The sequence below is a fragment of the Oncorhynchus mykiss genome, chromosome 30 (genome assembly GCF_057628025.1).
Source record: "Oncorhynchus mykiss isolate SJ-2025 chromosome 30, ASM5762802v1, whole genome shotgun sequence".
Classification (NCBI taxonomy): domain Eukaryota; kingdom Metazoa; phylum Chordata; class Actinopteri; order Salmoniformes; family Salmonidae; genus Oncorhynchus; species Oncorhynchus mykiss.
In genome coordinates, this window is record NC_143051.1 from 6,271,854 (window position 1) to 6,298,974 (window position 27,121).

The 27,121-nt window shown below is 46.8% G+C and overlaps 1 long non-coding RNA gene across 1 annotated transcript; it reads left to right on the top strand.

Moving 5' to 3' along the window:
- The first annotated feature begins 21,663 nt into the window (after positions 1–21,663).
- On the top strand, positions 21,664–26,692 carry LOC118946494 (uncharacterized). The gene is made up of 3 exons (XR_005041352.2): positions 21,664–22,002; positions 25,788–25,905; positions 26,193–26,692. It is a non-coding gene; the product is annotated as an uncharacterized LOC118946494 (long non-coding RNA).
- The last annotated feature ends 429 nt before the right edge of the window (positions 26,693–27,121 follow it).

Genomic DNA, 27,121 nt, shown 5'->3' on the forward strand with positions numbered 1-27,121 from the left:
GGCAAACCCTAAAAACCGCTGCACCTCCTTTACCGTGGTCGGAGTCGGCCAATTACGCACGGCATTAACGCGGTCACACTCCATCATCATCCCAGAGCTGGAAATGCGATAACCCAGGAAGGAAACGGCTGGTTTGGAAAACACACATTTCTCAGCCTTGACGTATAGGTCATGCTCCAGCAGTCGCCCAAGAACCTTGCGCACCAGGGAAACATGCGCGGCGCGTGTGGCAGAATAAATCAAGATGTCATCAATATAGACTACCACACCCTGCCCGTGCAAGTCCCTGAGAATCTCATCTACAAAGGATTGAAAGACGGCTGGAGCATTTTTCAACCCATACGGCATGACGAGGTACTCATAGTGGCCTGATGTGGTACTAAACGCTGTTTTCCACTCGTCTCCTCCCCGAATACGCACCAGATTATACGCGCTCCTGAGGTCCAGTTTTGTGAAGAAACGCGCTCCGTGGAATGATTCCACCGCCGTAGCGATGAGAGGTAGCGGATAACTAAAACCCACTGTGATCGAATTGAGACCTCGATAATCAATGCACGGACGCAGACCTCCCTCCTTTTTCCTCACAAAAAAGAAACTCGAGGAGACAGGTGACATGGAGGGCCGAATGTACCCCTGTCTCAGAGCTTCCGTGACATATGTTTCCATAGCCAGCGTCTCCTCCTGTGACAGTGGGTACACATGACTCCGGGGAAGTGCAGCGTTCTCCAGGAGGTTTATCACGCAATCCCACCGTCGATGGGGTGGTAATTTGGTCGCTTTCCTCTTACTAAAAGCGATAGCCAAATCGGCATATTCTGGGGGAATGCGCACGGTGGAAACCTGGTCTGGACTCTCCACCGTCGTGGCACCGATGGAAACTCCTAAACACCTCTCTGAACACTCGTCTGACCACCCCTTAAGAGCCCCCTGTTTCCAGGAAATAAGGGGATTGTGAATAGCCAGCCAGGGAACCCCCAACACCACCGGAAACCCAGGTGAATCAATAAGGTAGAAACTGATCCTCTCCCTATGATTCCCCTGCGTTACCATGTCCAGTGGAATCGTGGCCTCCCTGACCAGCCCTGACCCTAGCGGTCGGCTATCTAAGGAGTGCACGGGGACAGGTGGGTCTATCTGCACTAACGGAATACCCAATTTACGGGCGAGTCCACGATCCATAAAGCTCACAGCTGCGCCTGAATCGACTAGCGCCTTATGCTGAAGAGAGGGGAAAAATGCAGGGAAAAAAATTAACAAAAACATGTGACCAACAGGGAGCTCTGGGTGAGTTTGGAGCTTACTCACCTGGGGTGGCCGAGGAGCGCTCTGCCGACCATCTCGACTCCCAGAGGGACTCCTCCAACACCGGTCCGAAGTGTGTCCTCTCCGTCCACAATAGGAGCAGGAGGAGCCCCCTCTGATCCCCCTAGATGCAGCTCCTCCCAACTCCATCGGAGTGGGAGTGGGAGAGCTGGACGGTGGAATTAACAGGACCCCTTCTGAACGCCCGCGGGCAGCTAGCAGGTTGTCCAATCGAATAGACATGTCTATTAGTTCATCCAGGGAGAGAGTTGTGTCCCTGCAAGCCAGCTCCCGGCGGACGTCCTTCCGGAGACTACACCGGAAATGGTCCATCAGGGCCCTGTCACTCCACCCAGCACCAGCAGCTAGGGTCCTAAACTCCAACGCGAAGTCCTGCGCGCTCCTCGTCTCCTGTCTGAGGTGGAACAGTCGCTCACCCGCCGTTTTACCCTCTGGTGGATGATCGAACACTGCTCGGAAACGGCGAGTGAACTCCAGGTAGTTGTCCCGAGCTGAGTCTGGACTGTTCCAGACTGCGTTAGCCCAGTCCAGGGCCCTGCCCGTTAAACAGGAGACGAGGAGGCTCACACTCTCCTCACCCGAGGGAGCCGGACGCACGGTAGCCAGGTAGAGCTCCAGCTGGAGCAAAAATCCCTGGCACCCAGCAGCCGCTCCATCGTACTCCCTCGGGGGGGAGAGACGTAGTGCGCCGGACCCAGAGGACGATGTAGGTGGAGTAGGTGGTGTCGGGAGTGGGGGAGCTGGGGTAGATGTCGGGAAACCACTCCGCTCCCATTGTTCCATCCTCTCCATCATCTGATCCATCGCGGTACCAATCCGATGGAGGACAGCTGTATGGTGATGAACGCGCTCCTCCATAGTGGGGAGAGGAGTGGTCGCTGCTCCTGCTGACTCCATTTCAAGTGGTGCGGGCTTCTGTTACGATCTACTAGGTGTGGTGGGTGGAATCAGGCGCAGAGAGCAGGGTTCAGTCGTTTTCCTCAGATTTATTCCCCAGCGCAACAAAAACAGTCACGCCAACACACAGGGCGTAAATACGTTGCTAGTCCAAAACAACAACAGGACTAAACAGTCCGGAGAATAAATACAATAATAAATCACACCAACAAAACACAGAGTAACAAAAACAAGCCCGCACAAATACCCAGCGGGCCTAGTGCCCTTAAATACCCTACAAACAAATCCTAATACAAAACAGGTGTACCCAATTAACCAATAACCCAAAACAAACGGAAAGGGAATCGATGGCAGCTAATAGGCCGGCGACGACGACCGCCGAGCACCGCCCGAACAGGAAGAGGCACCAACCTCGGCGAGGTTCGTGACAGGTAGCCATGAGAAATCGATTGGCTGCTGTCCGATTCAAACTGTAATCCGTTAAATGAAGAGTTGATGCGCTGCACACTTTTTTTAATAGCATCATTTTTAATATTTGGGCTTGGAGAGGTTTGGGGAGGGTATCATGTCAGGTCGAGTCAAAAGGCTTAAGTCCAAGTCAAGTCACGAGTCATTGGTGTTAAAGTCAAAGTCGAGTTGCAAGTCATCATATTTGTGACTCGAGTCCACACCTCTGGAATGAACATGACAAGATTCAACAACTGAGACATAAACGGAACAAGTTCCACAGACAAGTGACTAACAGAAATGGAATAATGTGTCCCTGAACAAAGGAGGGGTCAAAATCAAAAGTAAGAGTCAGTATCTGGTGTGGCCACCAGCTGCATTAAGTACTGCAGTGTGAATTTAAGTGTGCTCTCTCTAATTCTCTCTTTCTTTCTCTCTCTCGGAGGACCTGAGCCCTAGGACCATGCCTCAGGACTACCTGACATGATGACTCCTTGCTGTCCCCAGTCCACCTGGCCGTGCTGCTGCTCCAGTTTCAACTGTTCTGCCTTATTATTATTCGACCATGCTGGTCATTTATGAACATTTGAACATCTTGGCCATGTTCTGTTATAATCTCCACCCGGCACAGCCAGAAGAGGACTGGCCACCGCACATAGCCTGGTTCCTCTCTAGGTTTCTTCCTAGGTTTTGGGCTTTGTAGGGAGTTTTTCCTAGCCACCGTGCTTCTACACCTGCATTGCTTGCTGTTTGGGGTTTTAGGCTGGGTTTCTGTACAGCACTTTGAGATATCATCTGATGTACGTAGGGCTATATAAATAAATTTGATTTGATTTGATCTCATCCTCATGGACTGCACCAGATTTGCAAGTTCGTGCTATGTAATGTTACCCCACTCTTCCACCAAGGCACCTGCAAGTTCCCGTACATTTCTGGGGGGAATGGCCCTAGCCCTCACCCTCCAATCCAACAGGTCCCAGATGTGCTTAATGGGATTGAGATCCTGGCTCTTCACTGAACATGGCAGAACACTGACATTCCTGTCTTGCAGAACACACATACAGAATGAGCACTATGGCTGGTGGCATTGTCATGCTGAAGGGTCATGTCAGGATGAGCCTGCAGGAATGGTACCACCTGAGGGAGGAGGATGTCTTCCCTGTAACGCACAGCTTTGAGATTGCCTGCAATGACAACAAGCTCAGTCCGATGATGCTGTGACACACCGCCCCAAACCATGACAAACCCTCCACCTCCAAATCGATTGCGCTCCAGAGTACAGGCCTCGGTGTAACTATCATTCCTACGACGATAAACGTGAATCCGACCATCACCCCTGGTGAGACAAAACGGTGACTTTTTGCCATTCCTGTCTGGTCTAGCGACGGTGGGTTTGTGCCCATAGGTGACATTGTTGCCAGTGATGTCTGGTGAGGACATGCCTTACTATAGGCCTACAAGCCCTCAATCCAGCCTCTCTCAGACTATTACGGACAGTCTGAACACTGATGGAGGGATTGTGCATTCCTGGTGTAACTCAGGCAGCCATTCTGTACCTGTCTCGCAGGTGTGATGTTCCGATGTACCGATCCTGTGCAAGTGTTGTTACACGTGGTCTGCCACTGCGAGGATGATCAGCTGTCCGTCCTGTCTCCCTGTAGCACTGTCTTAGGCGTCTCACAGTACGGACATTGCAATTTATTGCCCTGGCCACATCTGCAGTCCTCATGCCTCCTTGCAGCATGCCTAAGGCACTTTCACGCAGATTAGCAGGGACCCTGGGCATCTTTCTTTTGGTGTTTCCAGATTCAGTAGAAAGGCCTCTTTAGTGTCCTAAGTTTTCATAACTGTGACCTTAATTGCTTACCGTCTGTAAGCTGATAGTGTCTAAACGACTGTTCCACAGGTGCATGTTCGTTAATTGTTCATGGTTCATTGAACAAGCATGGGAACGAGTGTTTAAACCCTTTACAATGAAGGTCTGTGAAGTTACTTTGATTTTTATGAATTATCTTTGAAAGACAGGGTCCTTAAAAAGGGACGTTTCTTTTCTGAGTATGAGTATATATATATATATATATATACTCAGAAAAAATATATATATAGTACCAGTCAAACGTTATCTTCATTCAAGGGATCTTCTTTATTTTCTACATTGTAGAATAATAATAAATATTAAGTCTTCATGAGAGCCACTTTCATCATAGTGCTTGATCATTTTGCGACTGCACTTGGAGAAACTTTCAAAGTTATTGAAATGTTCCGGATTGACTGACCTTCATGTCTTAGAGTAAATATGGTCTGTCATTTCTCTTTGTTTTTTGAGCTATTTTTGCCATAATATTCTCTACTTTGCACATTCTTCTTCTACCATTCCCAGTGTTTATTTTTATTTATTTTATTTTTACTTGCTATATTGTATTTACTTCGCCACCATGGCCTTTTTTTGCCTTTACCTCCCTTATCCCACCTCATTTGCTCACATTGTATATAGACTCATTTTTTCTACTATATTATTGACTGTATGTTTGTTTTACTGTGTAACTCTGTGTTGTTGTACATGTCGAACTGCTTTGCTTTATCTTGGCCAGGTCGCAGTTGTAAATGAGAACTTGTTCTCAACTGGCCTACCTGGTTAAATAAAGGTGTTCTCAACTAGCCTAACTGGTTAAATAAAGGTGAAATAAATAAAATAAATAAATATGGACTTGGTATTTTACCAAATAGGGCTGTACTACTGTATACCAACGCTACCTTGTCACAACATAACTGATTGGCTCATTAAGAATGAAAGAAATTCCACAAATTAACTTTTAACAAGGCACACCTGTTAATTGAAATGCATTCCAGGTGTGAGTAGGTGTGTCCAAACGTTTGACTGATATTGTATAAATATTACTAAACCGTTGGGGCTAGAAATATAGGTATTAGATATTACTGCTCTGTCAGAGCTAGAAACACAAGCATTTTGATGCACATACGATAACAACGGCCGAACTGTGTACGTGATCAATAAACTTTGATTTGACACAGACACACACACACACACACACACACACACACACACACACACACACACACACACACACACAAACACACACACACACACACACACACACACACACACACACGTGTATGTTCAGCTGTAGTGAGTGAGACTAATAATCGATGCAGCCCTCGTGTGCCGGTGAAGAGAAATTGAGAGAGGGGAAGGGAGAGCGAGAGCGGAACAGACGGTGGAAGGGAGGGGTGGGGAGAGAGAGAGAGACGGTGAGAGGGGTTGAGACAGATGGACAGGGAGACGAACAGACAGGACAGAGACAGGCAGACAGACACAGGGAGCAAGAGACAAGGATAGAGAGAGACAGGGAGAGAGAGACAGACGCAGAGACTGAGAGAGAGAGAGACTCGGATAGACGGGGAGAGAGAGAGAGACAGAGGAGGAGCGAGACAGATGGTGGGAGAGGGGGAGGGAAGGAGAGACAGATGGTGGCAGGGAGAGGGGGAGGGATACAGATGGGGGAGAGACAGTGGGAGAGGGGGAATGAGAGAGAGAGATAGAGGGACACGGAGAAAGAATGGAAGAGATTGCGAGGAAGTTGATGGAGGGAGAGAGAAAGTTGGAGGTGTTAGAAGAATGGAATGGAGGAGGGAGGAATTGAGCGGGCCACATATTGCAGGATTATACATCATGTGTATGACTGTGTTGACATATACATCTACTGTAAATCCCGTCCAGATATGCTACTTATTATACTGGCCACCCCACATAGCCTGGTTCCTCTCTAGGTTTCTTCCTAGGTTTTGGCCTTTCTAGGGAGTTTTTCCTAGCCACCGTGCTTCTTCACCTGCATTGCTTGCTGTTTGGGGTTTTAGGCTGGGTTTCTGTACAGCACTTTGAGATATCAGCTGATGTACGAAGGGCTATATAAAATAAATTTGATTGATTGATTGATTGATATACTCTTTTTAACATGCAGAGAAATAAACCACATCCATGTTGACCATTTGGTAGCTATTTTCATTATTAAACATGCAATGAAACTACACGGAGGGAAACATACACTGTGCATTCAGCACCACGAACGGAACTCTTGTTAACGACTATTAACAAAAAAACACAAGAAAGACAGAGCTCTAATATCACACCTAATCTACTCAATTAATGTGAGGAGTGAAGTCTCTGATGAGCGGTGAAGTCAGGCATAGTTTATAGAGTGAATATATACAGTGTTGGCTATATACAGTGTTGGCTATATAGAGTGTTGGCTATATAGAGTGTTGGCTATATAGAGTGTTGGCAATATAGAGTGTTGGCTATATAGAGTGTTGGATATCTACAGTGTTGACTATGTGAAGTGTTGACTATGTGAAGTGTTGACTATATACAGTGAATATATACAGTGTTGACTATATAGAGTGTTGGCTATATACAGTGTTGACTATACAGAGTGTTTACTAAGTGAAGTGTTGACTATATACAGTGAATATATACAGTGTTGGCTATATACAGTGTTGGCTATATAGAGTGTTGGCTATATAGAGTGTTGGCTATATAGAGTGTTGGCTATATATAGTGTTGGCTATATATAGTGTTAGATATATAGAGTGTTGGCTATATACAGTGTTGGCTATATACAGTGTTGGCTATATACAGTGTTGGCTATATACAGTGTTGGCTATATGAAGTTTTGGCTATATATAGTATTGACTATATGAAGTGCTGGATATATACAGTGTTGGCTATATGAAGTTTTGGCTATATATAGTATTGACTATATGAAGTGCTGGATATATACAGTGTTGGCTATATGAAGTTTTGGCTACATATAGTGTTGACTATATGAAGTGCTGTCTATATATTGTGTTGGCTATATGATGTAACGATGTGCCTACTTTCACGATGTGCCTACTTTTCAGTCTTGCCTCCTCTGTATCTCTTCTCTCTTTATTTCTTTCCATCCATCTCTCTCTCCCCCTCCCTCCAATAGTTTAATATTCTCCCTCCCTCCCGTACCCTTCTCCTCTCCTCTTCTCTCCCCATCTTTCTCCCTCCCTCCCGCCCTCCCTCCCTCTAACAGGCTCATATTCTCCCTCCCGTACCCCTCTCCTCTTCTATCCATCCATCTCTCTCGCCCCTTCCCTCCAACAGGATCATATTCTCCCTCCCTCCTGTACCCTTCTCCTCTCCTCTCCTCCCTCCCTCCCAACAGGATCAGATTCTCCCTCCCATACTCTTCTCCTCTCCTCTCCTCTCTTCCTCCAGCTCCACCCTTGGGGAGTGCAGTGAGTGCAAAGTGACGCAGGGCGGGGACTGCATGTGCATTTCTGTGTGTGTGTGTGTGTGTGTGTACTGTGTGTGTGTACTGTGTGTGTGTGTGCTGTGTGTGTGTGTACTGTGTGTGTGTACTGTGTGTGTGTGTATTCTGTGTGTGTATACCGTGTGTGTGCACTGTTTGTGCAATGTGTGTGTGTACTGTGTGTGTGTCCTGTGTGTGTGTGTGTGTGTGTGTCCTGTGTGTGTGTGTGTTTGTACAATGTGTACTGTGTACTGTGTGTATGTACGTGTGTGTGTACTGCGTGTTTACTGTGTGTGTGTGTACTGTGTGTGTGTGTATGAGGGAGGGGGAGTGATGATGGCTGATGGGCCTTACCTTGTCTGAAAAGTTATCGAATAATCACTACTAGAGGGAGAGAGATGGTGGGATAGAGGGTGGAAGAGAGAGGGAGGGAAGGAGGGAGGGAAGGAGAGGGGGAGGGAAATATACAGTGAAAAGGGAGAGAGAGAGAAAAAGAGAGGGAGAGAGGGAGAGCGAGATAGAGAGAAGGAAGGTAGCAGCTGTTAGCCACTGTTCAATATTCATAACTCCAGAACAGCACCTGGTGACTTTCTATCATAAGCCTGCCATCACCCTGTCATAAGCCTGCCATCACCCTGTCATAAGCCTGCCATCACCCTGTCATAAGCCTGCCATCACCCTGTCATAAGCCTACCTTCACCCTGCCATAAGCCTGTCGTTACCCTGTCATAAGCCTACCGTCACAATGTTGTAAGCCTGCCATCACCCCTGTCATAAGCCTGCCATTAGCCATACGTAAGCCTGCCATCACCCTGTTGTATAAGCCTGCCATTAGCCTGTCGTACGCCTGCCATCACCCTATCGTAAGCCTGCCATTAGCCTGTCATAAGCCTGTATATTAGCCAGTTGTAAGCCTGCCATCACCCTGCCGTAAGCCTGCCATCACCCTGTCGTAAGCCTGCCATCACCCTGTGGTAAGCCTGCCATTAGCCTGTTGTAAGCCTGCCATCACCCTGTCGTAAGCCTGCCATCACCCTGTGGTAAGCCTGCCATTAGCCTGTCGTAAGCCTGCCATCACCCTGTGGTAAGCCTGCCATTAGCCTGTCATAAGCATGCCATCACCCTGTCGTAAGCCTGCCATCACCCTATCGTAAGCCTGCCATTACCCTGTCGTAAGCCTGCCATCACCCTGTCGTAAGCCTGGCATTAGCCTGTGGTAAGCCTGCCATCACCCTATCGTAAGCCTGGCATTACCCTGTCGTAAGCCTGCCATCACCCTGTGGTAAGCCTGCCATTAGCCTGTGGTAAGCCTGCCATCACCCTGTGGTAAGCCTGCCATCACCCTGTCGTAAGCCTACCATCACCCTATTGTAAGCATGCCATTAGCCTGTCGAAAGCCTGCCATCACCCTGTGGTAAGCCTGCCATTAGCCTGTCGTAAGCCTGCCATCACCCCTGTCGTAAGCCTGGCATTAGCCTTTTCGTAAGCGTGCCATCACCCTGTCGTAAGCCTGCCATCAGCCTGTCGTTTGCCTGCCATTAGCCTGTCGTAAGCCTACCATCACCCTATTGTAAGCATGCCATTAGAATGTCGTAAGACTGCCATTAGCCTGTCGTAAGCCTACCATCACCCTATCGTAAGCATGCCATTAGACTGTCATGAGCTTGCCATCACCCTGGTTTAAGCCTGCCATTAGCCTGTCGTAAGCCTGCCATCACCCTGTCGTAAGCCTGCCATCAGCCTGTCGTAAGCCTGCCATTAGCCTGTCGTAAGCCTGCCATTAGCCTGTCGTATCTCATTCACAGCTTCATATTGAGCCCCATAGACAAGTCAAATGTTCATCTCCCATTTATTTTAGACCCACAACTGGTTTTCAACAGGGGAGATTTGCTTAAACCTTGAGGTTTGTCTCTTTTGCAACGTTGTTTCAATATTGAAATGTGATCTACAGCTGTCCCATAGGAGTGAACGTGTCGGGGACATGTCTCATTTCCCGCTTTTACTCTCGTCTCTTCCTCGCCAATCCTCATCCTCTCTCCCTCTCTGCATCTCTTTACCTTTCCCCCTACCTTTATATTTCACTGTCAGCCTTCCTTCCTTCCTTCCTCCTTCCTTCCCTCTCATATTCCCCCTCCCATATTCTCCCTCCCTCCCTCCCTCCCATATTCTCCCTCCCATACTCCTCTCCTCTCCTCCGTCCCTCGAACAGGCTCATATTCTCCTTCCCATACCCTTCTCCTCTCCTCTTCTTTCCCTCCCTCCCTCCCTCCCTCCCTCCCTCCCTCCCTCCCTCCCTCCCTCCCTCCCATACTCCTCTCCTCTCCTCCGTCCCTCGAACAGGCTCATATTCTCCTTCCCATACCCTTCTCCTCTCCTCTTCTTTCCCTCCCTCCCTCCCTCCCTCCCTCCCTCCCTCCCTCCCTCCCTCCCTCCCTCCCTCCCTCCCTCCCTTCCCTTCCGCCAGCTCACCCCTTGGGGAGTGCAGTGAGTGCAAATTGTTTCAATATTGAAATTTGATCTCAAGCTTTCCAATAGTGATGAACGTGTAGGGGTCGGGAGTCGTGACGAGACAGACAGGCAGGCAGCTTTTCTTAGTCAGTCAAAATCATTAATCCACATAATTTTTATTTATATATACAAAGACATTTCAGTAGAAAACAGGTCAAACTAAACTAAATGCAGCTAGTTTGAAGTCTTTCCATCTTCAGTTAAAGTGATTGTGTTAGCTGTGTTGCTGGCTAGCTCCTGTCGTAAGTCTGCCATCACCCTGTCGTAAGCCTGCCATTAACTTGTCGTAAGCCTGCCATCACCCTGCCGTAAGACAACAGTGTCCAAAACGTGATATTTTCTATGCCAGATGAAATTGCACATCATTATTAAGGATGTATCCCCCCCAAATAAACCTATTGCAAACAGCTTAAACAAATGCAAATGCGGCTACTTTGCTGTTATTCTGGCTGCTCTGATTTACGTGTTAGCCAAAGTTGGCTAGCTAGCAAGCAAGGGATAAGAATGTTGCTAGCCATCATTGCAACGGAATATTTAGAACCAACGACTGGGTCGCATCCATAGATAAATGAGACAGACCATTTTCTATGCCAGGAGAAATCTCACATCATTAGCGGTAACGGGCGAGGGGGCGGTATTTTCACGTCCGGATGAAAAGCATGCCCAAAGTAAACTGCCTGCTACTCAGGCCCAGAAGCTAGGATATGCATATAATTGATAGAGTTGGATATAAAACACTCTAATGTTTCTAAAACTGTTAGAATTATGTCTGAGTATAACATAACTCATTTGGCAGGCTAAACCCCAAGGACAAACCATCCATTAATTATTTTTTGAGGTGACGGTGTTTTCAATGAGATTTCTATGTGGATCTAGATTTCTAACGGCACTTACTTGCAGTTCCTATCGCTTCCACTGGATGTCAACAGTCTTTAGAAATTGGTTGACGTTTTTCCTTTGAGAAATGAGGAAGTAGCCGTTTCCTATCTGGGTGGATAGCCAAGTGTACTGTTGTGGCTGGGGCGTGCGACCTGAAAGCTCGCTCCACGTTGTTTTTGTCCGCTATTGAACGCAGTTTATCCCGTCTTAAATTTTATTGATCATTTACGTTAAAAAATACCTAAAGTTGTATTAGGAAAAGTTGTCTGAAATGTTTGGACCAAGATTACAGGTAACTTATTAGATATTGTGTAGTCATGTTGGGTGAGTTGGAACCGGTGTTTTTCTGAATCAAACGCGCCAAATAAATAGACATTTTGATATATAACGACGGAATTAATCGAACAAAAAGACCATTTGTGATGTTTATGGGACATTTTGGAGTGCCAACAGAAGAAGATCTTCAAAGGTAAGGCATGAATTATATCGTTATTTCTGAGTTTTTGTCGCGCCTGGCGGTTTGAAATATGATAGTCATGTGTTTGTTTGATGGGGTGCTGTCCTCAGATAATAGCATGGTTTGCTTTCGCTGTAAAGCCTTTTTGAAATCTGACATGGTGGCTGGATTAACAAGAAGTTAAGCTGTATTTTGGTGTATTGCACTTGTGATTGTATGAAAGTTAAATATTTCAATTTTTGTGGGGGGAATTTCACGCTCTGAAATTTCACCGGATGTTGTCGAGACGTTCCGCTAGCAGAACCCCTAGCCGTAACAGGTTTTAACAACTGGGTCGCATCTGAACCAATAGAACAAATGACCAGCTGGCTTGGTTAGAAAGCCTAGGTTTGTGTCGGGACTATATCTTGTGTAAGTATGAAATAGTTTAGAATGAATAAATTTGATCAGAATAATGTTTTTAATTAAAATATGAAAATCATTATTTGAATATGTTGGTAGCCTCCTTTTGGCAAATCTGACCATAACTCCATCTTGTTGCTCCCCTCCTACAGGAAGAAACTAAAACAAGAAACACACATGCTTAGGTCTATCTAACGCTGGTCTGACCAATCGGATTCCACGCTTCAAGATTGCTTCGATCACGTGGACTGGGATATGTTCCTGGTAGCCTCAGAGAACAAAATCTACATATACTGTTGTATAAAAGTAATACTATACGAGAGACCATGTGTTATGACAGGCTTATTTATCATGGCTGTGGTGGTATATGCCACTCAGCCATACGTCTTGGTGTATTATAGAGTTTATCAGTGTTTCCTTCACCACCTCACATAGAGAACGTGTACAGGAGAGAGAAGCTGCCTAGCATAGTAGGAGGAACTACCTACTATATAGAATCACTGCTGTGGAGACTGCTGATGGATACATTAGAGACTGCTGATGGATACAGTGAGACTGCTGATGGATACATTGGAGACTGCTGATGGATGCAGGGTTAAGAACTACATTACTCACCCCTTACTCACCCTTCCTTACCCCTCACTCACAACCTCACTCACCCCTTATCCCTACTCACCCCCTCACTCACCCCCTCACTCACCCCCTCACTCACCCCTTATCCCTACTCACCCCTTATCCCTACTCACCCCTTTACTCACCCCCCTACTCAGCCCCCTACTCAGCCCTCTACTCAGCCCCCTACTCAGCCCCCTACTCAGCCCTCTACTCAGCCCTCTACTCTGCCCTCTACTCTGCCCTCTACTCTGCCCTCTACTCAGCCCTCTACTCAGCCCTCTACTCTGCCCTCTACTCAGCCCTCTACTCAGCCCTCTACTCAGCCCTCTACTCAGCCCTCTACTCAGCCCTCTACTCAGCCCCCTACTCAGCCCTCAACTCAGCCCTCTACTCAGCCCTCTACTCTGCCCTTTACTCACCCCTTTACTCACCCCTCTCCAAATCAAATCAAATTTACTTATAAAGCCCTTCGTACATCAACTGATATCTCAAAGTGCTATACAGAAACCGAGCCAAAAACTCCAAACAGCAAGCAATGCATGTGTAGAAGCATGGTGGCTAGGAAAAACTCCCTAGAAAGGCCAAAACCTAGGAAGAAACCTAGAGAGGAACCAGGCTATGTGGGGTGGCCAGTCCTCTTCTGGCTGTGCCGGGTGGAGATTATAACAGAACATGGCCAAGATGTCCAAATGTTCATAAATGACCAGCATGGTCCAATAATAATAATCACAGGCGGAACAGTTGAAACTGGAGCAGCAGCACGGTCAGGTGGAAGTTGAAACTGGAGCAGCAGCACGGAGCACGGCCAGGTGGACTGGGGACAGCAAGGAGTAATCATGTCAGGTAGTCCTGAGGCATGGTCCTAGGGCTCAGGTCCCCCGAGAGAGAGAAAGAAGGAGAGAATTAAAGAGAGCATACTTAAATTCACACAGGACACCGGATAAGACAGGAGAAGTAATCTACCCCTTACCTCCTCACCTCTCCTCATCCCTTCTCACCACTACATGAGTCACTGCTGTGGAGAGAACTGGCGGGTACAGAGGTAAGAATGTTACCTCTTTTCTTTCTCTCTCTCTCACCTCTTTCTCCTCTCTCTCACCTCTTTCTCCTCTCTCTCCTCCCTCTCTTTCTCCTCTCATGCTCCCTCACTCTCTCTCTCTTTCTCCTCTCATGCTCCCTCTCTTTCTCCTCTTTCTCCTCTCATGCTCTCTCACTCTCTCTCTTTCTCCTCTCATGCTCCCTCTCTTTCTCTCTCTTTCTCCTCTTTCTCCTCTCTCTCACCTCTTTCTCCTCTCTCTCTTCCCTCTCTTTCTCCTCTCAATCTCCCTCACTCTCTCTCTCTTTCTCCTCTCATGCTCCCTCTCTTTCTCCTCTTTCTCCTCTCATGCTCTCTCACTCTCTCTCTTTGTCCTCTCATGCTCCCTCACTCTCTCTCTCTCTCTCCTCTCATGCTCCCTCACTCTCTCTCTCTTTCTCCTCTCATGCTCCCTCACTCTCTCTCTCTCTCTCCTCTCATGCTCCCTCACTCTCTCTCTCTTTTTCCTCGCATGCTCCCTCACTCTCTCTCTCTTTCTCCTCTTATACTCCCTCTCTTTCTCTCTCTTTCTCCTCTTATGCTCCCTCTCTTTCTCCTCTCATGCTCCCTCACTCTCTCTCTCTCTCTCCTCTCATGCTCCCTCACTCTCTCTCTCTTTTTCCTCGCATGCTCCCTCACTCTCTCTCTCTTTCTCCTCTTATGCTCCCTCACTCTCTCTCTCTCTCTCCTCTCATGCTCCCTCACTCTCTCTCTCTCTCTCTCCTCGCATGCTCCCTCACTCTCTCTCTCTTTCTCCTCTTATGCTCCCTCACTCTCTCTCTCTCTCTCCTCTCACGCTCCCTCACTCTCTCTCTCTTTTTCCTCGCATGCTCCCTCACTCTCTCTCTCTTTCTCCTCTCATGCTCCCTCACTCTCTCTCTCTTTCTCCTCTCATGCTCCCTCACTCTCTCTCTCTCTCTCCTCTCATGCTCCCTCACTCTCTCTCTCTTTTTCCTCGCATGCTCCCTCACTCTCTCTCTCTTTCTCCTCTCATGCTCCCTCACTCTCTCTCTCTTTCTCCTCTTATGCTCCCTCACTCTCTCTCGCTTTCTCCTCTCATGCTCCCTCACTCTCTCTCTCTTTCTCCTCTTATGCTCCCTCTCTTTCTCCTCTTATGCTCCCTCTCTCTCTCTCTCTCTCTCCTCTCATGCTCCCTCACTCTCTCTCTCAGCAGGAAAATGAAGGAAAAGGGAAGAAAGGTGGGTGTCCTGATAGGAAGGTGGAGTTGGAGAAAACGGAGCTGACGGAGGTTGATCCTGAACTGGCCTCAATAGTACACCCTGAGGTAACGTAAGATCAGAGGCTAGGTTATAATGAGTGTTAAACACAAACTCCCCCCCCCTCCCCCACACACACACACGCACACACACACACACACACACACATAGAGGAGCAGCGTGACCTAACCCTCTCACAGTCTCTAACCCTCTCACAGTCTCTAACCCTCTCACAGTCTCTAACCCTCTCATAGTCTCTAACCCTCTCACAGTCTCTAACCCTCTCACAGCTTCTAGACAGGCTGTTCTGGCAAACTGTACCCCCACTGTGTGTGTGTGTGTGTCTGTGTCTGTGTGTGTTATTTGCGTAAACAAATTATCCAGTCAGTCAGCTGGTACTGTGTTTACTAGACACTAAATAGACACCAGCCCCAACCCATCATATTCTAATGACACAGAGTAGACACCAGCCCCAACCCATCATCTGTGTCATTAGAGTAGACACCAGCCCCAACCCATCATATCATCTAATGACACAGAGTAGACAACAGCCCCAACCCATCATCTAATGACACAGAGTAGACACCAGCCCCAACCCATCATATCATCTAATGACACAGAGTAGACACCAGCCCCAACCCATCATCTAATGACACAGAGTAGACACCAGCCCCAACCCATCATATCATCTAATCACACAGAGTAGACACCAGCCCCAACCCATCATCTAATGACACAGAGTAGACACCAGCCCCAACCCATCATCTAATTACACAGAGTAGACACCAGCCCCAACCCATCATATCATCTAATCACACAGAGTAGACACCAGCCCCAACCCATCATCTAATGACACAGAGTAGACACCAGCCCCAACCCATCATCTGTGTCATTAGAGTAGACACCAGCCCCAACCCATCATATCATCTAATGACACAGAGTAGACACCAGCCCCAACCCATCATCTAATGACACAGAGTAGACACCAGCCCCAACCCATCATATCATCTAATCACACAGAGTAGACACCAGCCCCAACCCATCATCTAATGACACAGAGTAGACACCAGCCCCAACCCATCATATCATCTAATCACACAGAGTAGACACCAGCCCCAACCCATCATCTAATGACACAGAGTAGACACCAGCCCCAACCCATCATCTAATTACACAGAGTAGACACCAGCCCCAACCCATCATCTGTGTCATTAGAGTAGACACCAGCCCCAACCCATCATATCATCTAATGACACAGAGTAGACACCAGCCCCAACCCATCATCTAATGACACAGAGTAGACACCAGCCCCAACCCATCATATAATCTAATCACACAGAGTAGACACCAGCCCCAACCCATCATCTAATGACACAGAGTAGACACCAGCCCCAACCCATCATCTGTGTCATTAGAGTAGACACCAGCCCCAACCCATCATATCATCTAATGACACAGAGTAGACACCAGCCCCAACCCATCATCTAATGACACAGAGTAGACACCAGCCCCAACCCATCATATCATCTAATCACACAGAGTAGACACCAGCCCCAACCCATCATCTAATGACACAGAGTAGACACCAGCCCCAACCCATCATCTAATGACACAGAGTAGACACCAGCCCCAACCCATCATCTAATGACACAGAGTAGACACCAGCCCCAACCCATCATCTAATGACACAGAGTAGACACCAGCCCCAACCCATAATATCATCTAATGACACAGAGTAGACACCAGCCCCAACCCATCATATCCTCTAATGACACAGAGTAGACACAGACCTGGGTACCTCATCTTCCTCCTTTCCCTCTCTACCCTCCATCTCCTCCTCTTTCTCCCTTCCCTCTCATCCTCCATCTCTTCTGTGTGTATGTGTGTGTGTGTGTGTGTGTGTGTGTGTGTGTGTGTGAATCAACATGATGCTTTAGTCAACAGCACTCACTTTTACAAGATTTACACAGATCATTAAACACACAAACAAGCTACTACTACCACACACACACAAACACACACACACACACACACACACACACACAGCACACCCCCTATGCTATTGATTGTATGGTAATGAAAGTGTGTGAGAGAGAGGGGGATTCCATGGTGGAGCCACTAGCCATAACCATATTGATTATCTTTATATGGCTGCAGGGGCAGTATTGAGTAGCTTGGATGAAAATGTGCCCATTGTAAACGGCCAGCTCCTCAGTCTCAGTTGCTAATATATGCATATTATTATTAGTATTGGATAGAAAACACTCTAAAGTTTCCAAAACTGTCAAAATATTGTCTGTGAGTACAACAGAACTGATATTGCAGGCGAATCCCTGAGGAAAATCAAAACAGGAAGTGGCTTCTATTTTGAAAACTCCATGTTCCATAGCCTCCCTTTGCTCCATTTAAAGGGATATGAACCAGATTCCTTTTCCTATCGCTTCCTCAAGGTGTCAACAGTCTTCAGACATAGTTTCAAGCTTTTATTTTGAAAAATGAGCCATAACGATAACATCGCGTCAAGTGGTCGCATGAGTTTGAACAGCCATTGCTTTTCCCTCTCTTACTGTGAAAGATATTTGCGGTTGATATATTATCGATTATATATTTTATATATTTTATAAAAAACATTTGACATGTTTCTGTGGACATTATAGATATTATTTGGAATTTCCGTCTGCGTTGTCGTGACCGCTCTTTCCTGTGGATTTCTGAACATGACGCGACAAACAAACGGAGGTATTTTGGGTATAAAAATCATCTTTATGGAACAAAAGGAACATTTGTTGTGTAACTGGGAGTCACGTGAGGGAAAACATCTGAAGATCATCAAAGGTAAACGATTAATTTGATTGCTTTTCTGACCGAGCTACCTGATGACCGAGCTACCTGATGACCGAGCTACCTGATGACCGAGCTACCTGATGACCGAGCTACCTGACGACCGAGCTACCTGATGACCGAGCTACCTGATGACCGAGCTACCTGATGACCGAGCTAAGTGCACTTAATGTTTTGTCGTTTTGCGATCGATAAACTTACACAAACGCTTGGATTGCTTTCGCTGTAAAGCATAATTTCAAAATCCGGCACGACAGGTGGATTAACAAAAGGCTAAGCTGTGTTTTCCTATATTGCACTTGTGATTTCATGAATATAAATATTTATAGTAATATTTATTGTATGTAGCGCTATGCTTTTCAGCGGTTGTTGACGACACTTATCCCGATAGGGGGATTGCAGCCATAACAGGTTATACCAATTAATTTTATATTTGATTTATTTCACCTTTATTTAACCAGGTAGGCCAGTTGAGAACCAGTTCTCCTTTACAACTGCGACCTGGGCCAAGATTAAGCAAAGCAGTGCGACAAAAACAACAGAGTTAAAAATTAACAAAAGTACAGTCAATAACACAATAGAAACGTCTATATACAGTGTGTGCAAATGTAGTAAGGGAGGTAAGGCAATAAATAGGCCATAGTGGTGAAATAATTACAATTTAGCATTAAACTTCTTGAACATAACTATTATTGGGTTCAAATATACATTTAGATCATTTATCGTGTCATCGTAATGGTCTCTGATTGGTGGTCATCATTTGATGTGTCATCGTAGTGGTCTCTGATTGGTGGTCATCATTTGATGTGTCATCATAGTGGTCTCTGATTGGTGGTCATCATTTGTTCTCTCATCATAGTGGTCTCTGATTGGTGGTCATAATTTGATGTGTCATCATAGTGGTCTCTGATTGGTGGTCATAATTTGTGGTGTCATCATAGTGGTCTCTGATTGGTGGTCATCATTTGGTGTGTCATCATAGTGATCTTTGATTGGTGGTCATCATTTGATGTGTCATAGTGGTCTCTGATTGGTGGTCATCATTTGTTGTGTCATCATAGTGGTCTCTGATTGGTGGACAGACTCGCTCAGGTGGAACAAACTTAAACTTGAGACTTTTTTTTCAATGCTGATTTGAATGTCATTGAGAAAACAGAGAAGTGTCAAAGATTTATTTTCTTCTCGCAAATATCCTTTCTGAATTGAAAAGTAATCCTTGAAGTAATCATCTAGTTTTTCAAAAGTATCTGTTATCTGATTACAATATTTTTTTGCAATCCTTTAGGTCTAACGGATTACATGTAATCCGTTACTCCCCAACCCTGTGTACATGAAGTGTCTAGGCTAGGGTGTAGGTGGCTAGGGGATAGGGTCCAGGCATGCAGACATCCTGAATCACTCTTGATCTTCACTAACCCCTTAGCCTTGATCCTTGCTCCCCCACCTGTCTCTCCCTCTCTCTCGCTCGCTCATCTCCCGCCGTCCTAATCCTGCTAGGACCGAAGTGGCAAAAACCTCCTCGTCCTTGTCGTACTTCAGTGGCCTGCTCCAGATGGATAGGCTGTGTCTGTAAGACTCTGTGTGTGTGTGTGCGTGTGTGTGTGTGTGTGTGTGTGTGTGTGTGTGTGCATGTGTGTGTGTATATGTCTGGGTGTCTGTTTGTCTGGCCAGCCTTGGTGTTTAGTGCCAAGCCTTCTTCGTCGTCTCTAGCAGGTGACGATGGTCAATCAACATCGCTAACGATGTTAATGACGGCCTCCACTGAGGGCCAGACGGTGCTGGCCAGTCATTATGTTCATAAGAGTGTTAGGACGACTTTATGTAGCTACCTTTCTCAATCTCCAACCAAGCTTTCTTCACCGTCACTGGTGGCAAGAGACACGAGAGAAGGTTACAGACTCTCGGGGGCATTAGTCTGAACTTTTCACTAGACTGTTTAGTCACAAGATGTCAGCCGTCCGTTGAGGTCAATGTGTTGAAGATCATTATTAATGACCTCCATTGGGGTCAATAGGTACTGTGGGATGTGCTGGCCTACAATGATGTTAACCAGCTGTTTTATGATAGACTTTTATAGAGTTAGCTACCTCTCTCAATCCCCTATACTGCCAGGGCATAGACTATCCAGATTCATTAGTCAACATCAGTCAGTCATTTAGAGTTACCAGCCTCAGAAATTGCAGGCCAAATAAATGCTTCACAGAGTTCAAGTAACAGACACATCTCACCATCAACTGTTCAGAGGAGACTGCGTGATTTTTTTAATACATTTATTTTACCAGGTAAGTTGACTGAGAACACGTTCTCATTTACAGCAACGACCTGGGGAATAGTTACAGGGGAGAGGGAAGGGGGATGAATGAGCCAAGTGTAAGCCGGGGATGATTAGGAGAGAGAGAGGCAGAGAGAGCGAGGCAGAGAGAAAGAGAGGCAGGGGCAGAGAGAGGGGCAGAGAGAGAGAGAGGCAGGGGCAGAGAGAGAGGCAGAGAGAGAGGCAGAGAAAGAGAGAGGCAGAGAAAGAGAGAGAGGCAGAGAGAGAGAGAGGCAGAGAAAGAGAGAGAGAGGCAGAGAGAGAGAGAGAGAGGCAGAGAGAGAGAGAGAGAGAGAGAGGCAGAGAGAGAGAGAGTGAGGCAGAGAGAGAGAGAGAGGCAGAGAGAGAGAGGCACAGAGAGAGAGGCAGAGAGACAGGCAGAGAGAGAGGCATAGAGAGAGAGAGAGAGAGTGAGTGAGTGAGTGAGTGAGTGAGAGATGATGCTTGCCCGAGTGCTTGGATGTTTTAAGTTAAAACAGGTTAAGGTTCACTCAGGGACAGTTTTAATGTCAGGTGCACGGGTACAGTGAAATGCCTTTCTAGCAAACTCTAAACCCAACAATACAGCAATCAATATCAATGTAGCACTAAAAATAATAATAATAAGAAGCTATATAAACAATGTACAGGGATACTGGAGTGATGGAGGTAGATATGTACAGGGATACTGGAGTGATGGAGGTAGATATGTAGAGGGATACTGGAGTGATGGAGGTAGATATGTACAGGGATACTGGAGTGATGGAGGTAGATATGTACAGGGATACTGGAGTGATGGAGGTAGATATGTAGAGGGATACTGGAGTGATGGAGGTAGATATGTAGAGGGATACTGGAGTGATGGAGGTAGATATGTAGAGGGATACTGGAGTGATGGAGGTAGATATGTACAGGGATACTGGAGTGATGGAGGTAGATATGTAGAGGGATACTGGAGTGATGGAGGTAGATATGTAGAGGGATACTGGAGTGATGGAGGTAGATATGTAGAGGGATACTGGAGTGATGGAGGTAGATATGTAGAGGGATACTGGAGTGATGGAGGTAGATATGTACAGGGTTACGTTCCCCAGCAAGAAAACCCTAAAATGTCGCTTAAACAGAAGGGGAACGATCACTGAGTCACTGACAACAACCAAAACAAAACTGGTGGGGTTTAAGGGGTGGGGTTTAAGAGGCGGGGTTTAAGAGGTGGGGTTTAAGAGGTGGGGTTTAAGAGGAGGAGTTTAAGGGGTGGGGTTTAAGGGGTGGGGTTTAAGGGGTGGGGTTTAAGAGGCGGGGTTTAAGAGGCGGGGTTTAAGAGGTGGGGTTTAAGAGGTGGGGTGTAAGAGGAGGAGTTTAAGGGGTGGTTCAGAAAGACACTCATGGGGGGGGGGGTGGGTGTGCCCTCTGTCTGTTGACTAGGACCTAAAAGACACCCACCATGAGCGTCCACAACATTTTCCCAAGAAGAGGCAAACAAAATTCACACCAAACTTAAAGATAGGAAGCAAACCATAAAGCAGGAGCAAATTTAAAACAGGGATATCAGATAAAAATGTTGTTTGTCTAGCATATCAAATAAGGAGAGAGAGACAACTAAAGGAGTTAACCCTCCACATCTATCAAGACAACTGGAGCACTGGGCCAGCAGCTCTTACTAAATATCACCAGGAACAGCAAAAGTGAAACGCCTTTCATCTAACGAGATGAACAAGCCAGCACAGATGTAACACATACTGACTAACGAGGTGAGAGCCAGTCTGCGCTCCCTACGCGCTAACATACTAATATCCATCCTCCAAATATAAATGGAAAAACCAAAGTAACGATCAGAGTAGCTGCAAAGCGCATGAGATGTGAGCACGTGTGTAGAGTCAGTATAAATGTGTGTGCTTGTTATGTGTGTGTTGGAGTGTCAGTGTGCGTGAGTGTGTAGAGTCCTGTGAATGTGCATTAAAAATATAAATAAATACAAGGGTGAAATCTGATCGTCCGTATAGCCATTCTGCCAACTATTGGTCCGTCGTATTGCTTGGGGATAGATGCCTGTTGGTGTCAGACTTGACGCTTGCTGTGCGGAAGCAGAGACAACAGTCTATGGCTCGGGTGACTGGACTCTTGAACAATTTTTAGGGCCTTCCTTGCCACACCGCCTGATATAGACGTCCAGGATTACAGGGAGCTTGGGGGTGGGGTACTGGGCTGTCCGCACCACTCTCTGTAGCGCTTTGCAATGGAGGACGGTGGTGTTGCCATACCAAGCAGTGACGCATCTAGTCAAAGACGCTCTCGATGGTTCAGCTGCCAAACCTTTTCAACTTCCTGCGGGGGAAGAACCGTTGTGCGTATGTGAGTGGACTGAGTTAGGGTTGAAGGACAACCATACCCTCTCTCCCCCATTTCACCCTCCTCATCTTCCTCCCTTTAATGTCACTCTCTCCTTTCTCAGCTTCCTTATTTCCTTGTCACTCATCTTCTTCCCCTTTTATTATACTTTCATCTCATCCTCACTTTGTGTCTCTTCCTCGGACACGAGAGAGAGGAGATGGCGGACAGAGGAGGCAGGACAGAGACAGAATTGAAAGGATAGAGAAAGGGAGATGGCGGACAGAGGAGGCAGGACAGAGACAGAATTGAAAGGATAGAGAAAGGGAGATGGCGGACAGAGGAGGCAGGACAGAGAGACAGAATTGAAAGGAAAGGTAAAGGGAGATGGCAGACAGAGGTGGCAGGACAGAGAGACAGAATTGAAAGGATAGAGAAAGGGAGATGGTGGACAGAGGTGGCAGGACAGAGAGACAGAATTGAAAGGATAGAGAAAGGGAGATGGCGGACAGAGGTGGCAGGACAGAGAGACAGAATTGAAAGGATAGAGAAAGGGAGATGGCGGACAGAGGTGGCAGGACAGAGAGACAGAATTGAAAGGATAGAGAAAGGGAGATGGTGGACAGAGGTGGCAGGACAGAGAGACAGAATTGAAAGGATAGAGAAAGGGAGATGGCGGACAGAGGTGGCAGGACAGAGAGACAGAATTGAAAGGATAGAGAAAGGGAGATGGCGGACAGAGGTGGCAGGACAGAGAGACAGAATTGAAAGGATAGAGAAAGGGAGATGGTGGACAGAGGTGGCAGGACAGAGAGACAGAATTGAAAGGATAGAGAAAGGGAGATGGCGGACAGAGGTGGCAGGACAGAGAGACAGAATTGAAAGGATAGAGAAAGGGAGATGGCAGACAGAGATGGCGGACAGAGAGAGAATTGAAAGGATAGAGAAAGGGAGATGGCAGACAGAGATGGCGGACAGAGAGACAGAATTGGAAGGATAGAGAAAGGGAGATGGCAGACAGAGGTGGCAGGACAGAGAGACAGAATTGAAAGGATAGAGAAAGGTAGATGGCAGACAGAGACAGAATTGAAAGGATAGAGAAAGGGAGATGGCAGACAGAGACAGATTTGAAAGGATAGAGAAAGGGTGATGGCAGATGAAAGAGAACATCAAGAGGAGAGAGAGAGTGAGGAGGCGACAGGGGTTGGAGAAGGTAAATGGATGGAGAACGAATGGAAAACGGTGAGGTGGGAGCAGTAGAGTAGGTCGATAGAGAAAAGAGAGGTATTGGTCATGAAAAGTTAACATGTAATAGTATCACACATTTTTTTTTATTTTTAGAAGTTTTATAGAATACATCAAATAGGTTGTTGACACATTCTTGTTTTACTATGACGGCCTACCGCAGACAAACCCTCCCCTAACCTGGACAACGCCGCCCTATGGGACTCCCGATCACGGCTGGTTGTGATACAGCCCGTGGTCGAACCAGGGTCTGTAGTGACGCCTCTAGCACTGAGATGCAGTGCCTTAGACCGTTGCACCATCTCTCCCTCCAGAAGACACACCCCCTGGGCCTTAATTTCTCTGAGACAGACCTTATATGTATAAGCCACGCCCCCTGGGCTTTCATCTCTCTGAGACAGACTGTCTATGTCAAAGCCACGCCCCCTGTGTCCTTAATCTCTCTGAGACAGACCGTCTGTCAAAGCCACGCCCCCTGGGCCTTCATCTCTCTGAGACAGACCGTTTATATACAAGCCACCCACCCCTGTCCCTGTCTCTAGCTGTACCACATGCCCCTATCTCTGTGCATCTTCTATCTGTTCCATTGTGTAGAGAGTCAGAGACTAAATCAATAATGGCCTGTGGCTCTCACTGCACTGCTAGACAGACCTTAGGAGAGAGGGAAGGGAGGGGGAGATGGGAGTGGGAGAGGAGGAGGCTGCTGACTATAGCAGAACAGATGAGTGATGGGATAGAGAGAGAGAGAGAGAGAGAGAGAGAGAGAGAGAGAGAGAGAGAGAGAGAGAGAGAGAGGGAGAGGGAGAGACAGAGACAGAGACAGAGAGAGAGAGAGGGAGAGACAGAGACAGAGACAGAGAGAGAGAGAGAGAGAGAGAGAGAGACAGAGAGAGCGAGAGAGAGAGAGACAGACAGAGAGAGGGAGAGGGAGAGACAGAGACAGAGAGGGAGAGACAGACAGAGAGAGAGAGAGAGAGAGAGAGAGAGAGAGAGGGAGAGAGAGAGACAGAGAGAGAGAGAGAGACAGAGAGAGAGAGAGAGAGATAGAGAGAGAGAGAGAGAGAGAGAGAGAGAGAGACAGAGAGAGAGAGAGACAGAGAGAGAGAGAGAGAGAGAGAGAGAGAGACAGAGAGACAGAGAGAGAGAGAGATTTGAAATGTCTTCATTCTTTGGGATCTTCTGTGAGTGTAATGTTCACTGTTCATTTTTATTGTTTATTTCACTTTTGTTTATTATCTATTTCACTTGCTTTGGCAATGTTAACATGTTTCCCATACCAATAAAGATCCTTAAATTGAATATAATTGAGAGAGAGAGAGAGTTCATGGAGCCACTGTGAATCAGCAGATTGACACAGCTCTCGGGTGTGGCTCCACTCACACCACAACGACACTGGACTGCAGTAATGTAGAGCCACAATGGCATCCAGTGAAAGCTGCAGTGGCACACAGACTGTATTGCGCTCACACGTTAGAGATGGAAAATGAGCTCATATGATTGACGCACAATGAAACCCAATTGACTCTCCCCCCTTCTTTCTGTAGCGTGCTCTTGTTCACTCTCATCAATGATTTAAAAGGAGAAATAAGACAAACTCCCTTTAGCGCATGCCTACACCAATCCCATGCTTTTATATCCATCCGTTGCAGTAGGCAAGCCATGTCTCTCTCGTCAGGGTCAGGTGATGCTTTTGAAATCATTAAGGCATATAGAGAGTGTATAGAATCAGAACAAAACCTACGTTTCTCTCTCCCTAGGACCAGGGGACAACGTCGCTGTGGTGTTTGGCCTCATGTAAACAAGCTGAATGAATCTGTCCAGTCCACCCTCTGTGTCCGTCTCTGTCTCTCTATTGTCAGGACCAGGGGACAACGCCCCAGCAGTACATGGTCAGGACGTGACTGATCTCTCTCTCTCTCTCTCTCTCACTCAACCCCCCCCCCCCCCCCCCCTCCTCCTCCAGGAACAGGGGACAACGTCACAGTAGTGTATGATCTGGATGTGACTGACGTGTCACAGCGGGAGGAGATTGTCATTATCCACGCCCTCAGATACTGGACAGCGTCGCCAAGGATACAATGGTATCTCTCTTTTAGACCATCTATTGTTATCATTTGTGTCAATCTTCAGTCCTGTTTTTTATGTTTCTGGTCACATTTTATGTAAAGTGGGTTGAGATGACTAAATGTAAACCTCTACCCTTACCTCTACCCTTACCTCTACCCTTACCTCTTCCTCTACACCTCTTCCTCTTCCTCTACCCCCACCTTTTCCTCTACACCGCTCTACCTCTACATTGCTCTACCTCTCTACCCTTACCTCTACCTCTCTACCCTTACCTCTACCTCTCTACCCTTACCTCAACAAGGAAGAAGCCACTGCTCCAAAACCGCCATAAAAAAGCCAGACTACGGTTTGCAACTGCACAAGGGGACAAAGATCATACTTTTTGGAGATATGACCTTTGGTCTAATGAAACAAAAATAGAACTGTTTGGCCATAATGACCATCGTTATGTTTAGAGGAAAAAGGGGGAGGCATGCAAGCCGAAGAACACCATCCCAACCGTGAAACCCGGGGGCGGCAGCATCATGTTGTAAAGAACTGAAAACTGCTGTTCACAAATGCTCTCCAACCAACCTCACTGAGCTCGAGCTGTTTTGCAAGGAGGAATGGGAAAAAAATTCAGTCTCTCAATGTGCAAAACTGATAGAGACATACCCCAAGCGACTTACAGCTGTAATCGCAGCAAAAGGTGGCGCTACAAAGTATTAACTTAAGGGGGCTGAATAATTTTGCACACCCAACTTTTCAGTTTTTGATTTGTTAAAAAAGTTTGAAATATCCAATAAATGTCGTTCCACTTCATGATTGTGTCCCACTTGTTGTTGATTCTTCACAAAAAATACAGTTTTATATCTTTATGTTTGAAGCCTGAAATGTCGCAAAGTTCAAGGGGGCCGAATACTTTCGCAAGGCACTGTATTGTCTGTGAGTGCCACAGAACTGATGTTACAGGCGAAACCCAGATAAAAATCCAACCAGGAAGTGCCCCATTTTTTGAAAGCCCTGCATGCCAATGACTCCTTATATGGCTGTGGAGGAGCTAGGAGTCAGCTTATGTTTTCCACGTTTTACCCAAGGTGTCTGCAGCATTGTGACGTATTTGTAGGCATATCATTGGAAGATTGACAATCAGAGACTACATCTACCAGGTGGTCGCTTGGTGTCCTCCGTCACAATTATTGCGTAATCTCCAGCTGCAGTATTTTTCCGTTTGCCTTTGATGAGAAACCG